We start from the raw sequence: 10552 nt of genomic DNA, 5'->3' as shown, positions 1-10552 counted from the left end.
TGCCTGTACATGTTTATACTCATGGCGAGGATTCCGTAGTGGTAGATCGAGTATATTGGTCTTGTAAAGTTGCCTTGATGGGATACGACACCCAAGTAGATTTGACTGTTTTGGATATGGTAGACTTTGATGTCATTCTATGCATGGACTGATTATCTTCCTATCATGCGATCTTGGAATGTCATACCAAGATAGTTAAGTGAACTATGCTGGGAGTCCCTAGTATAGAGTGGAGAGGTGCACTTAGTCACGCTCCGAAGAAGGTGATATCGTTTTTTAGGGCTCAACAAATGGTAGATGTAAGACCCCGTAAGTTTGAACCATTCATATAAATCTATGTATATTTTTTATATGGTATATACTCTCTTTGAAATGAGATTTTTATTTATTATAAGAATAAAAATTATTTTCTCATAAGAAAATTATCTTTTCTCGTTTTGAGAATTAATAGTACAAAAATTTGTACTCTTGGGATTATATTGGAAAATTAGAATTTGATAAATATGATTTTAGGTAGTTATTATTATAACTACTTTCATTTAAGAAAATACCTAGTTAAAATATTTTGTAAGTGTTGATTAATTATTATTGTAGCAAAGATTAGAAGTTTTGCATTTTAAATTATCACATATTTATTATAATTAAATTAATTAGTGAATTTATTTATTTATCATGTATAATAATTATCCATTTAGTAGATAAAATTGTTATTATATGATATAGACCGACTTTATTTTCAGCAAACACGGGCATTAGTTGATATTAATTACATATGTCAAATCTATGTATTTTAACTTTCCACTGCCTGAGCAGAATATTCTATAGATGTTTCATTACAATTACTTCAATATGAAGTTAGTTAAAATAGACTAGAAGTTCCCAGCTGTCATTTTACTTGTATAATTAGGGAGGTCATTGTAAAGTTCTTCCTTTTGAAGTAATTAATTCACTTTTAGGATATCTCGCCAACTATTGATTGAGAAATTAAGAAGAAGAAAAAAATCCTCCGTCATGTTCCAGTATCTAGAATAAGAATTGTAGCTTTCATATCCTTTATATACCTATGCCATAAACGTTACAAAGGCAACACCAATTCTCTACACTCCAGTGAAGCAACTCCCTAACCAAGTCTAGAAGGGAACTCGTTAGAAACAAGCTGTGAAGTGAAAGTAAACCAACGTTAAGTGGAGATGATTGAAATTCCACCTCAAGTCATAATCTCGGACCCGAGGTATCTAAGGCTATTATTTCTTTTGTCGCTACGGCACGATTTTCGTTTATTGTTTCTTTATACGAGTTATGAAATCTAAAGTTCATAAAAGCATATCAAATCGATGCCATTGATTCCATAGGTCGAGTAAGAGATACGCCATATGTTTACGAATCGGTAATTCATTCAACGGTTTCATTTCTAGGGTCGAGTTTCTAAAGTAATGTTGAAGGGGTTATAGAGTGTGATTAAGATGAATTATATTGGTAGTTTTCCGGTGACTGTTGATGGGGGTATGAACTCTATTTAAGATGAATCAGGATGATAGTTTCTAAAGTACCGCTATTGGGTTATAGAATGTTACTCAAGTTGAATCATATGGCTAGTGTTCAAGTAATTAATGTTGAGGGGTTATAGAGCATAACAAAAGGTGAATCATGTCAACAGTATCCAGATTACCATTATTGGGTTGTTGAGCATCCTTTAAGATGAATCACGTTGACCTAGATGATCGTGGTCTTTCCCAAAAGTAGATGGTCCAGAGGATTAGAAGGTTCGAAAGGTGCCACACGAGGATCGTAGAATAGTAAGTGCATATGTTCATATCATATTCAGCGACATGAAGCCCTGTCATAAGTTCCTTTATCTATACGAGTTCCAAGGAATGAAGTTTTGCGAGTCTTCTATTCGTACATAGTTGTTTCTTTCATGCGATATCATTTGTACTGTATCAAGATATCCATATGGTTGTATAGAACTCCCCGTCTAGCAAGAATGTCAGGTTCTGTCACATGAGTAATTCATATGTCATATGCTATTGAATGAATCAATTCCACAAGCGAACAAGTGAACGACTTCATAAGAATCATGTGAAATGACTCGATAAGTTAATGAACCAGAATCCCCACTAACCTTAATCATTTACTGTAATGCATATCACTATTCCTGCCATACTATATTAACGTTGGATGGCCCTACTACTTGGAAAGTTGGTAGCTATATATATTCCTGTCGTATTATATACACGGTGGATAGCTCTATTACCGAAAAAGTTGGTAGCTCTATATATATATTAAAAGCAGGAATACCTTAACTTAAAAGTTAAATTATTAAAAAATCCTTAATTAACAAACTAGTTAGCCTACTTATTTAAAAAATTCCAATAAAATAATAATAATAATAAATAAAAAGGAGGAAATTCTTGTGAATGGTTGTGTATATTAAAATGATTTAAGATTCGTAATGAATAACCTTTGTTTTAACCGTTGCCTAGATGATACGTTGAACACAAAATCCAAAATCGTGTCATTTTGCACCTAATGGGTTCTACTTTCAGTATTTGACTTTTATGGTTATTTTTCCTTGATGTTAAAGAAAATGTCCGTTGTTTAAAAATTTTGAGATTTCATTTAAGTAAAGTTTTTTCCCATAGACCATCTTTCTTCATATACAATGAGTGTTATCCCAAGTCAATCTCATTCCTTTTGTACTGGTTTAGAGTTTTTCTTTTCCTTTTTTTTGGTTTTTCACCCGGTATTTGGTACTCGCATTGGTATCCGACTACATCTGAATTCACACCGAAAAGTCCCACATTGACGAGTAAAACGCTCTCTAACAAAAGCGATTCCTTACCCACATTTGTCACAAATCCTTGATTCTAACGTTATTTCATGTTTCCAACTTTTACTTGTGAAGTTACTTCGGAGAAAAAACAGGGTATTTTATTAGAAGCTAACAAAGCAATGTGTACCTATTGACAAACTACAAAAAAATCTCATTTGATTGTGTGATAAAAATATTACTTTCTTCATTTTTTTTATTTGTTCACAGTGCAGTTTGCACTCTCCTTAAAAGAAAAAAAAAATTAATATATTGAACAAGTAAAAATGCATTGAGAAAGTTGTAATATGAAGAGGTTCAGTAAGACTGTATAAATCCAAGACACAAAGATGTTTTCAAGCCTATAATATAATTGACAAAAAGTTAATACCATTTCAAATTTGCATTACATACATTACGTACTTATATTATTTTTATTAATGATATTGTACGAAATTGGGTCCACTCATAAGGGGTGCTTAAGGCCCATTAGGGTAATTAAGGTTAGCCGTAATATTTCTTGTATAAGTACACTTATTAAGGTTAACCGTAATATTTCCTATATAAGTACACTTACGGTGTAAAATAAAATCTACTTCTGCAGTATTTTTCTACGCTCTTCTCCTCTCTACAATAAAGAATTAGGGTTTAAACTGTGGTTTAGGGGTTGCTCTGATATACCGTGGCAATCACCATCGATCAGTAATTCCAGTCGCGGTTTACTTCAAAATTCCGCTTCCGCTACACGAAGAACGCGCAAGTCCTTTTTTTATGGCTTGTGTGCTATCTAAATAGTTTAGATTAATGTATTACGTGTAAACCTTCATTTATCACCTGCCGATTAAATCTTTAATACATTAGCTTCATCTAGCTTATGTCATATGTTTAACACGTCTAAGAGAGATTTTTGTTGTACTTACTTGAGTAGGTATAACGTATTTCTTCTTTGCAATTGAAACCCAATTAGCTTGTTTAGATGTTTCTTTATTTGAGATCTTGTCATAGGCCTTATAAGAGCTTCCAAAGCTTAAGCCAAGTAATTTTATATAGTTACGCTTCTAGATTATGCTATTAGAACTCTTGTAATGTTCATGATAATGCAACCCGAGTGACCATGAGTTTGATATTGATCGAAATACACTGGATCATGTTGACATACTTATTTTTGATAATGTCAAAAGGGGGGAGATTAAGATCATATATAGATCATGTGCCAACATCAGATATATCAGGCACAGACAACATATTGACCACATGAAGATTGAAGATGGTCCAAGATGTTAAAAACTGAAAGCTGCACACATATCCCAATTGCCAGTTAAGGATTCATTGTAAAGGAACTGGTTCTTATTTATTAAAGAACTCAGTCATATTAAAAGTGTTACACCCCGTAGTCTCGTATGTTGAGATTCGAGCTACCTTTCAGGAGGTATGTGAGATGATATGTGTTTATCTTATGGTTAAGAGGGTTTAAGTTCATATAATAAGCCATGGGAGGATTGGAGAAAGAATATCTTTTAGTATATGTGAAGTTTTGAAAGGTACAGCCATGGGAAGTACGTAGCAATGAAGTAAAGGATAAATTACGATCTCTTAAGTCGTAACCGGGAAGGATAACCTTGCAACCAAAGGGCATGATCATTATCAAGTATGATTAATGATAAATATCATGTATGGTCAGTTTCGGAAGATTCCGGGATCAAGCAAATCGAAGAAAATAAGTTTGTCGAAAATTTGGAAAAAAGCTGGCAGAATTTTGGATAGAATTTTGGGTCAACTTTGGAGAGGTATATCTCCGGGTATATTAGGAGTTTTAAGGTGTTTCAAAAGCCTAAAATGAAGTTCGTCGAGTCTAGTTTCCAACACAACAAACCGCTCGTCAAAACGATATTGGAGTAGGGAGGTATGGCCATTTTAAGATAACCCCTCAAACTGCCAAATGGCTTCCGCGGGTCCCACTTGGGAAAGAAGGTGGAACCGACTTATAAAGGATATAAACCCCCCCCCCCCCCCCCCCCCCACATCAACCCCATTTTTTCAGAATTTTACACTCTCATGAGTTCTTGAAATCTCCCAACACATCCCCCAAACATTTATAGCCCATTAAATCAAGAATTTAATAAGATTACACCAAACTAGTCCGTAAAAGGTGATTGTTCTTGCTTCTACTTGATGTTGTTGTGAGTTTGGTCTTGAATAAAGTTGGTGTGGCTAGATTTCTTCAATTATAAGGTATGTTCTTCATCCTATCTCTTATTTTGAGTTGATTTGAAGGATTAGCAAGTCTTAAAAGTGAAAATAGTTATGGAGGAAAGGTCATAAAGTGTTGTGTTGTAGTTGTTGTGTTATGGACTGTTTTGAGCATGTTGTGGCTGTGTGATTGGGCTGATTTACATGTATATGGATGGTATCTAATGGTGTTGGTGAGATTACTCTCCTTGATTGGGAAGAAAGGAAGTGTATATTGTTGTTGTATGTTGAAAAACATCATGTGGGATGTTTTATGAAATATTTTGGTATTGATGATGATGTTGTTGATATTAGTATTGCTATTGTTGTTGTTTTGTTGGTATTGTGATTTAGGGCTAGGCACATAAACAGGGAGATGCTGCCCGAATTTCGAAAGAATCTAAAAGGATTTTAATTAAAGGCTTGAGACAAGTGTATGATGGTGAGCCTAACAATAGTATGAATGGTTTTATATGTAGATTACGAGACTACGAATGATCTTAAATAAATTGCAAGACAAGAGGTAGGTTGGAAAGTCGAGAAGTGAGTTTCCAGGTATGTTAAGGCTAAACCTTTCTTTCTTAAGGCATGATTCCTTTGTTGTGAACCTATACATGATATCTTCAATAACCCTGTTTCTAAAAGTACCAAAGCTTATAGTTCCCGATGTTCCTATGATATCATTGAACTCGTTTCATGACTATAGATGTTATTCATTATTGTTGATCTCATCTTATGATCATGTTCCTTCACGGTGAGATATGTTCATGATGATAGTTCCATAATGTTAATCGGAGGTTTACCGACCTTATGTCACTCTGATGCGTTTAGAAATGTGTACTTAGGTAATGTCTTGTGGGACATAAATAGAGTACTAGCAGAGGATCCCCAATAAGGTATTTGATGCTAGAAGAGATGCTTATGATTGATCTCAGAGTCTGGTTAATGTTCAGTTAAGCGGCAAGAGGTCCTTATGGCCCAGAACTGTGCTTATAAGACTTATGTGATCGTGTATGCTATAACGAACAAATGATGGCCATGAGAAGTATATAGAGATTACTCAGGGAGACAAGGTCATGATGGTGATTACAATTACCACCGGTCTACGACTAGTCGGGCAGATGTTACCACTGGGCTGCGGCCGGTTGGGCAGATATTTATTTACCACTGGTCTATGGCCAGTTGGGCAGTTATGTATTTTCCCTTGGTGTATGACCAGTTGGGCAGTTATGTATTTACCACCATGCTACGGCTGGTTGGGCAGTTATTACCACCGAGCTACAGTCGGTTGGGCAGTTACCACTGATCAGTTGGGCAGTTGCGCTCTACCATCGGGCGATAATCGAACGGACAGTTACCACCGTGCTACGGCCAGTTGGGCAGTTACCACTAATCAGTTGGGCAGATAGCACCAGGATTGTTACACCTCGAAAAATTTTCCGTTGGTACGCAAGTAAACGAACTAGTGATGTGTGCGAGGAGTGCGATTGTATAATGTTTCATGAGCAATGTGTGTATATGGACGAGAATGATTAGAATGAAAAGTCGAGAAATATGAAAAGTTGAAAGTTGGCAAAACTTTCCAGTGGTCGTAAAGTGCAAAATACGGACCGTATAATGGAATACGGTCCGTAAACTGGCAGTCGTAAAGTGGCATGCAAAAACTTCAACTTTCTGCCAGTCGAGTAAATGGTTAAAAACGACCTGTGGACGGACCGTAAAGTGATTTACGGCCCGTAAACCATGGTCGTAAATCACCATGCATGCAGCCAAAGTTTCTGGTTCTGCTTAGGGTTGAAGACGACCACGAGGGACGGTCCGTAAACTGGAATACGGACCGTAAACCTCCATGGACGACCACTGTTCACCGCAGCACAGATTTTGCAATTCATTAAATAAAGGGACCAACACTTGTTTTATTTCATTTCCACATTACACACCTTCTCTCTAAAACCTCTCTCTACATTTATTATTAAAGTTTTCAAGGATAATAAGTCATCAACAACATAAAACAAGGTGAATCAAGAGTAAGAACATCATCAAAGGTCATCCAAGTCAAGAAATCCACATGGAGAAAAACTAGGGTTTTGCTCAAAGTGGGGTATTATCAACTAAAGCTTGTTCCTACAACTTCTAAGGTAAGATTCATGATTATTACATGATTTTTAAGGTATTGGAGAATTAAACATGGATTGTAGAAAATATGGTAAGATGGGTTATGAATGATGAATAGTGACATTTTGAGGAACAGTTTGAATTGAATCATGAATGTAGTTGTGTTGTGATATGAGCATGTTATAAATTGTATTAAGATCATGAACTAGAAACTTTAGGCGAATGGATGAATTTGGGTGTTATGACCTTGAACATGGGTGAATTAGAAACAAATTGAGAAATCTAGATAATGTGGATAATGTGAATGACTAATGGCCATTGTTATGATATTAATGAAGGTAGAAACGCTAACATTGGAAGGGGACGTGCAAGTGTAAAATAGTCCGACCAAAAGGTATGTGTCACGACCCAAACCCCGTGGGCCGCGACTGGTACCCTAACTGGGTACCCAGACGTACCTACCTGACCGAGTTCGAATCATACAGAAATTTTTTTTTTTTTTTTTTTCCTTTCAAAACAGAAGTACAGAAATAGGCCGGTACAAATACGGCGTGCGCGTAACATACATATATATACATATACCTGAACACACAGATATTTACAGATAAGCCGATAAGGCTAACATACAGACGGAACCCGTAACCCACACATCTATCTACAGGCCTCTACAGACATACAGAATCATATGACGGGATAGGGCCCCGCCGTACCCAGAATATACATACATACGGAGTACACAGAAGACAGAAAATATATACCAAAAGATATGCTCCGAGTCAAAGGAGCTCTTCGAATGGCAGAGTCAGAACCTACGCTGGCGGCGTGTCACCTGGCGCGTCTGTACCTGCGGGCATGTAGCGCAGCCCCCGAAGAACGGGGGTCAGTACGGAAAATGTACCGAGTATGTAAAGCAGAAACGTAACAGACATAAACATAGTCCGAACTAGAGTCACAGAAATATAACGGGCAAAATCATAAGTCAAACTAACGGACAGAGTTATGATCCAGACAGACATACAGAATCGTGTTACACACAAATGAACAGAATTATAGTTCGGACAGACAGACGGAGTCATAATACGGACAGACGAGCAGAATCTGAATCCATACGGACATACAGAAGCAGAAGCCATACGGACATACAGAAATAGTTGTAACACAGACGGACAGACAGTAGTATGACGGACAGAATTATGCATGCAGAGTAGCACAGAGTCATAAAAAATCATACAGAGGCGTGTGCTTTATAAGTACAGATAGCACACGCATATATTCATACAGATCCCGGCCCTGTCTGGGGGCGCGGTAACAGAACCCGGCCCTCTTAGTACGGGACGCGGTGGACAGACAGAATCATATCAGATCGTATGCCATCCTGGCCGCCATCCCCATACACAGATCATACAGACATACAGATCCCGGCCCGTACGCCGAGGGACGCGGTGAACAATGCAGAGAAAATATGCACGATAACAGAACCTGGCCCGGGTCGCAGTGAAAGAATGCATTGAGACAGACACGAATCGATAAATGAGAAACCACCTACCTACAGACTCAACATACAGACTCGATCAATCAGAAGGGTGCCCAACGGCGAGCCAAAATCAGAATATCCAGATAGTATGCATAGCGCGCGCTCATATCCTAGTTAGGAAGGCACGACAGATTTTCAGAATGGGACGCTCGGATGTTCAGAAATCATATTGTATAAATTACACAAAACTATCCATAATATTCACAAAATAATAGTTCAGAAGTTTTTGGAGAAGATCGGACCAAAACAGAAGTATTTTAAAAATCGTACCGGAAGTATCGGGCCTTGTGGGCCCACCTCGGACCAACCCGAGGCTATATACGTAAATTATTGCTAATTGACCTTATGAGGTAACCCATACTCATTCAGAAGTGTTCCGACTCCGTTTGGGGAAGTTTTGTACAAAATCTCACTTTAAGGGCAATTTGTAAGAAAATAGGTTCAATTGAATTGAAGGAATTGGAGCGGTTTTCCGTCTCGAATTCCGGGGAACGGAGTCGGACCTAAGGCTCGCGGCCGAGCCTACCACATCCAGAACATGCCTAGGAACGTAGAGAAGTGCTTCACATACCTCGATGGCGCCTTATGCTCTCTTGGCGTCAATCCAAATTTCGCCCAAAATCTGGAAATGGTCAAGTTTTCCATTTGGTTAGTTCCATTCTTTCAATATTCTAACTTTACACATAATTGCCTACCGAAATTTCGGCAGCATTTCCTCTATATATACGACATCCCCGAGACTTAGCTCGGCTCAATTTAGCAACACCACAACCCAGAGGAGACATCCAAACAACAACAAACATCAATAAACACTAAATCATACCCTATGGCATTATTAGCCACCTTTCGACACGACGAATTATCTTTCGTTTCAAACTTACATTTCCAACCAAAACTTATTATTTTCATAGCCATTATCCATCAAAATCATTACGACATACATCGGAGGCATCCATAACATGTTCACATAATATTCACAAGATATTCATAAAATTCTCAAACATTCAACTTTCCATCAAGTCACTACTTTTCCAATCCCTTCCTAACTTTCAACATGCAAACTCATCAACACATTTTTATATTCCAAGTTCATTGTCGTAAGCATAATTTGCCTCTTAACACTTTCATTTTCACTTATACACAAGTCATAACAAAGTTCAATAATTTCCTTCAACAACTTAATAACCAATCTTCCATAACAACATAATTAACATGCTAACAAGATTCAATTCACCTTCCAACACCAACACACACCACACGGCCACATGCTATATTTTCCAAATTTCACTAGTTCATTCCACTTTCATTTCTAATACAATTTCCACCACACTACAACTAACTTACACAAGAATTCAAACCATTAAAATCATGCAATAACCCTATATGCATTCGGCCACACATCCAAAAATTCCAACACACCAAATTTCCATATTTTTCATTCATTCACACACACTACAACATACATACATCATTTTTAACACAACAAAATCATGAAATCCTTACCTTTCTTCAAGTTCTTCACTTGGGGTTGAAGTTGTTTTCTTGCCACAATCTTTATATCAACTTGAAGAGCACCTTGTGCTTAGTACAAATCTCACAAGAGATGAATTTTTGAACCAAGGAATGGGCTCCAATTTTTTTTTCTTTCTTTTCTTCCTTTCTTTCTCTCCCACCCGAAACCTCTCTCTTTTTTTTTTTTCTTGTTCTTTCTTTATGTTTCTTGAATGTTCTTGATAATTATCCCACTATAATATACCACATAATTAAATTGTGGGCTTGGGCTATTTTTAACCCACTATGGCCGGTTGGGCCTTCCCAAATGGGCCTTGTCTTATTATTTTTTTTTGAGCCCAAAATTGTTGGTT

The 10552-nt window shown here is 37.0% G+C and overlaps 1 long non-coding RNA gene across 1 annotated transcript in view; it reads left to right on the top strand.

Moving 5' to 3' along the window:
• The first annotated feature begins 921 nt into the window (after positions 1-921).
• Positions 922-10552, top strand: part of LOC132620580 (uncharacterized) — a 32986-nt gene continuing 23355 nt past the window's right edge. Inside the window, exon 1 of the long non-coding RNA XR_009575029.1 lies at positions 922-1231. This is a non-coding gene — a long non-coding RNA (uncharacterized LOC132620580). The remainder of the gene's footprint in view (positions 1232-10552) is intronic.

The sequence above is a fragment of the Lycium barbarum genome, chromosome 2 (assembly GCF_019175385.1).
Source record: "Lycium barbarum isolate Lr01 chromosome 2, ASM1917538v2, whole genome shotgun sequence".
Taxonomy (NCBI): Eukaryota; Viridiplantae; Streptophyta; class Magnoliopsida; order Solanales; family Solanaceae; genus Lycium; species Lycium barbarum.
The sequence above is the reverse complement of the archived record's forward strand: the minus strand, read 5'-3'. Positions and strand labels throughout refer to the sequence as shown.